This window comes from Papaver somniferum, chromosome 7 (genome assembly GCF_003573695.1).
Source record: "Papaver somniferum cultivar HN1 chromosome 7, ASM357369v1, whole genome shotgun sequence".
NCBI classification, from domain to species: Eukaryota; Viridiplantae; Streptophyta; class Magnoliopsida; order Ranunculales; family Papaveraceae; genus Papaver; species Papaver somniferum.
This window is the reverse complement of record NC_039364.1, coordinates 128322705-128328545: the sequence shown is the minus strand read 5'-3', so window position 1 is coordinate 128328545 and position 5841 is coordinate 128322705.

Below are 5841 nucleotides of genomic sequence, written 5' to 3'. Positions count from 1 at the left end.
CAACAGGGTTGCAGCAGCACAAGGCAAAGAAGAAGGAAAGCAGCAGTACTGCAGCAGCAAAGCTGGAGAAAACAGCAGCAACAGCAGCAGCAGTGCAAAGAAAGCAGCTGCACAAGCACTGAGTAGCAGGGGAAAGAAAAGGAAGCTGCAGCAACAGCAAGGGAAGCAACAGCAACAGTAGCACAAGCAAAGAAGAAAACAGTGGGAAAACAAGGCAATAAAGCAAAGGCAATGCAGTAAACAACAACAATGGAAATACTAGACAGCAAAGAAAGATGACAATACAAACCAAGGCCTAAGGCCAAGGGCAGGGATGTGGAGATAGCTAAGGAAAATGAATAAGAAAAAGAAACAAAGCCAAGTCAATGGCTCTAGGCATTCCAATGGAATGGGAGGAGAATTAGCTTGCTATGAGCACTAATTCCTCCCATTGCTCAATCACAACAATGCAAGAGAGTTAAGCATACAAAAATGGAATGGCAAGATAATCAGCTTGCTATGAGCACTGATTTCTTCCATTACTCAATCAATTCAGTGCTCTGAAATCTCTAACCTAGCATACCATCACTTCTTAACAGTGAATTAAACTTAACAGTTTGAGAAACATGCACAAACATTAAACATCAAGAGGAGCATCAAGCATTAACAGTGAACAACATTAACCTAACATGATAAACTAACACTAACAGGGTCTCACAAAACAGAATGTAACATAAAATTGAAAATGAAATTAACATGAAATTAAAACTAACATAAACCTAGAATTGGACTATAACAGCATGGATTAAACAAAACAACAAGCATTAAACATGACATGAAATTAAAGAAAACAGCAAATTTAAACATTAACATTAACTTTAAACTGAATGAGAAATTAAAACATCAAATTATAAGAAACCCTAAAATTAAACAGTTGAAATTGAAATTAAAATTAAACCTAAACTAACCCAATTTGGGTGGAAACTTGGCTAGTCCAAGAACACCTTCTACACATACAACACCCCCTCTATTTATACCCAAAAATGAAGAACCCTAATTTACGAAACCCTAATTTTCAACAGTGACCTAGGGATCGATTTTGTAACCTGATTTGATGTGATGAGACCATTCCATCTTCGACCCATGCTTCCACTTGTTCTCCTGTATCACCTCCATGCATCAATTGCTTCTCTAGCACACGTTAATCCATCAACCCATAACCTAGGGTTTAGGTTAGGTAATAAGTTGATGGGATAAAGGGCTAGAATGATGGGGGAAGCTTTCAATCACGTGTAGGATGATGACGGAGGTGGTATGGTGGTGTCAGGGTTGGTGGAGCAGGTGGCGGAGCTGGTGGTGGTGGCAGCGAGTTGGTGGAGCAGGTGGAAGGGGAAGGCTCTGCTGTGGAGAAGTGATGGAGGAGAGGTCGACTGTTTTGGGAAGAAGGGTATTAGGTATTTGGGTATTAAGGTGTGAGGCAGGGATAAAGATTTTGATGTTCCGCGAAGCTTAGCCGTGGGATGTGGAGCTGGTAGGTAGATCGGACGGTGATGCGGAGGCAAGCGAGGAGCGACCGTCGGATGAATGGATACAACGAAACGAACGGTGCTAGATTAGGTTAGGTGCTGTAGTGTAAGGCGGAGATATCAAACTTTGATGAACAGCAAGGGATCAGCCATTGGATTCAACTACCATCTAATCTGAAGGCTTGGAATTTCAGCGCTGTGGTGCTTGGCAGAGACTTCAGATTTTGATGCTCTATGAAGGAGCGACCGTCGGATGCTTCTGAGAACTAATCTGATGGCTGAGAACGGAGGCGTTTTTGTGTGTAGAAAATGAGGTTGTGCGCACCATTCTTCGCGGCTTCCTTGCGTGATTTCTCCCGGCTTTTCACTACTTTTCTGCTCTTTTTGCTCCGCAAGTCATCCGAACTTTATTTATTACCTAAAAATGCAAAATTAAGTAAGAAAAATATTTATTCTTGAAAACAATGAAAATACAGAATATGGGATAAAATGTAGAATTAATGCACAAAAGATGAGTTAAATGCCAACAAAAAGGGATAAATATATACAATATTTGGCACTCATCAAATACCCCCAAACCTGAATTTTACTTGTCCTCAAGTAAAACAAAACTAAGGAAATCCTAAGTATACCACTGTCGCTGGTCTCTCGAATGCATTTAGCGTATGCACTAAGCCTTTTAAACCACTAAGTGTCCCCAGTGGACGAGTTGAAGTCTCGTGAAGGTTTGCTTAGAACGTACCTACAAAGTTCTAGGTCAAAATATAAGCTCAGATTCCATCAAATGTGACATGTGCAAAACAGTTTAAGCTCACAGCAAAATGGAGATGTCAATCTAGCTATCGAAGGCACAATCCTAGCACTGATAACAAAAAAAAGACATGTGATAAGAGTGTAAAGTGTATCTACACATGTGTAAAGAAAGATCTGAAGTCATGACTACTAATCACCAAGATAGTTTCTCAGGCTAAGAACTGAGGTCGAAATCTAGCTAGCTGTCCGGACTTTACGAGAATTGTGAATGAGTTGGAGGTATTTCACAATTACTCGCGTTGTACATCAATGGCATACACCCTCCTTGCTTATTACAATGAAACAACAAAAGATGACTATTTACATGACTCTTATTTACATTGACTATTCTCTTTTTATTTTTGGAACAAGAGATGATGAAATTGATAAACTTGATTTTTTTTGTATTTTTCTGATTTTTTTTTTTTTTTTGAATAAATCATCGATTTTTTTTTTTTTTTTTTTTTTTTTTTTTTTTCTACGGAAACACTTTTGATACATATACAAAAGGAAACAAAAGATTACATGACACTTTGCAAGAGGTAGCCCTTTTTGATGCACCCAGTTAAATTCGATGGTTGTCTTTCTTAATGTAACCTCCACCTTCTATCCCAACCAACCAAAGAACAAGCTAGTCAAGTTTCGTTCAGTATTCTAAAGTGATTGGCAATCGTAACTTCCTATCAAACACCTTGAAGATCGAGGCCATACATGTATTGGTAGATCGTGCGCGTGCAAATTTCTTATCACTATGTGAATTGTGCTAGAATCAGGGTGCCTAAATATCTAGACTAAGACTCCTAATAAAAATACATATTTGCACAAGAGTCAACATTTCAAGGTAAATGAGCTCCATTTTTATGATTTTTCTAATTTTTTATTTTTTTTAATTTGATTTTTCAATTTTTTTTGGAATTTTTCAATTTTTTCAAAAAAGAAGAAGGAGTTCGTTTTCAATTATGGCAAATTATCATGGTATCTACTCTATACCCCCAAACCTAAACTAAACATTGTCCTCAATGTTTCAAAATATGGAAAGAATTAAAATGCAACATATGGAAAGGGACATGCTGAGTAGAGTAAAAGGAGAGAGAATACCCGATTTCGGCGAAAGCAGAATTAAAACTCCGTTATTCAAGGCAAACAATCCAACATATTTCAGCCGAGATCGTATTGGATTAGTAAAATATATACAAAAGGAACAAAAGGGTTTTTAAGAAATTTTATCTACTGGATTATATACAAAAAATTCACCATACACTAACAATCTAAAGAGTTGAGGATCAACCCAAAAGAAAAAGTGTAGAGACATGGAAAGTTTCAAAACACTAAAATTGGACTTAAATGGGAGAAAAATAAAACTTTTTTTTTTTTTTTTTTTTTTTTTTTAGAAAAAGAAAATAAAATTAAGACAATAAAATTTGGTTTTTGAAAGCAAGCCCACTGTTTGTCCTCTAATGGAATGGAAGGCTGCGGCTCACGAAACACTAAGTTTTAACTTTGAAAGTTGAATTTGGCCCAGTTGGTTAAGGCCCGACGTTTGTTTTAAAACTTTGGTTTCGAGGTCCACTCTTGAGTGGAAGCAAGCCCACAATCAGTTATAAGCTCAGCTGGGTTTAAACCCAGAATACAGAATACAAGTCCAATGGAAGAATTTAAACAAGCCCACACAAAATAAATACAAGCCCACAAATTAAACAAACAAGCCCAAAAATAAATTATTACAAACCCAAAATAGAAAAATAAAAAGCCCAAAAAATTGGGTTAATTATTACAAGCCCACAATTAAAGAAATTTGGAAGCCCACAGGTTGGGTTCTCTCAATGGAATGGGTTTAGGCTTACCTTTTTAGCACAGCCCAGCTGCTCTGATATTGTTGCAAAAACCCAGTTGGGTTTTGGTTCTTTTCCTTGGTGGCGTCCCAGCAGAGGAAAAACAGGCTCAGAACAGCAGGTCCAACAGCAAATGAAGTGAAGCAGATGCAGATGCAAATGCTACGCAGTGAAATGCAAAAATAGCTAAAAAAAACAACAAGAAAAACACAGCACCAATCCCCGGCAACGGCGCCAAAAACTTGGTAGGCTTCTAAAAGGTCCTAAAAATTATCCCCGGCCAAAAACTTGGTGGGCCCGGAGAAGTGTATAAAATTAAGCGCAATAAAAACGGGGGCCTACAGTAATACCGCAAGTGCACGGTCGTCAGTTGTAGCTCGTGCAAGTACGGGTCGATCCACAGAGACTGGGAGTGTTTTGTTGTGTTTAGCTATTTGGGCTCTAGTTGCTAATGGGCTCTAAATTGCTAATGGGCTTAGAGTACTAATGGGTTTGATAACAATAAAATGAACTGAGCTTGGGCTCAGTTGGTCTTTGAAGTGTAAATGGGCTTTGGGCCTTTGAATGATGAACTGAGCCTTGGACTCAGTTGGTTTGGTCTTGGGCTTTTGAGTTTAGGCTTATGGATTAAGCCCACAGTTGACTGAATTGGGCTTCAACTTTAGGTTCAAACCTGGGCTTGGTAACTGTGAACTGGGCCTTTGCTTGGAAAGTGAACTATTACAGTGGGCTTTAGTAATGACTCTTAGCTGAGCCAAGCTCAGTTGCAGCAGCAGCAGCAGGGGAAGGGGAGCAGCAGCAGGGGAAGGGTTGCAGCAGCAGCAGCACAAGGCAAAGAAGAAGGAAAGCAGCAGTACTGCAGCAGCAAAGCTGGAGAAAACAGCAGCAACAGCAGCAGCAGTGCAAAGAAAGCAGCTGCACAAGCACTGAGTAGCAGGGGAAAGAAAAGGAAGCTGCAGCAACAGCAAGGGAAGCAACAGCAACAGTAGCACAAGCAAAGAAGAAAACAGTGGGAAAACAAGGCAATAAAGCAAAGGCAATGCAGTAAACAACAACAATGGAAATACTAGACAGCAAAGAAAGATGACAATACAAACCAAGGCCTAAGGCCAAGGGCAGGGATGTGGAGATAGCTAAGGAAAATGAATAAGAAAAAGAAACAAAGCCAAGTCAATGGCTCTAGGCATTCCAATGGAATGGGAGGAGAATTAGCTTGCTATGAGCACTAATTCCTCCCATTGCTCAATCACAACAATGCAAGAGAGTTAAGCATACAAAAATGGAATGGCAAGATAATCAGCTGCTATGAGCACTGATTTCTTCCATTACTCAATCAATTCAGTGCTCTGAAAGCTCTAACCTAGCATACCATCACTTCTTAACAGTGAATTAAACTTAACAGTTTGAGAAACATGCACAAACATTAAACATCAAGAGGAGCATCAAGCATTAACAGTGAACAACATTAACCTAACATGATAAACTAACACTAACAGGGTCTCACAAAACAGAATGTAACATAAAATTGAAAATGAAATTAACATGAAATTAAAACTAACATAAACCTAGAATTGGACTATAACAGCATGGATTAAACAAAACAACAAGCATTAAACATGACATGAAATTAAAGAAAACAGCAAATTTAAACATTAACATTAACTTTAAACTGAATGAGAAATTAAAACATCAAATTATAAGAAACCCTAAAA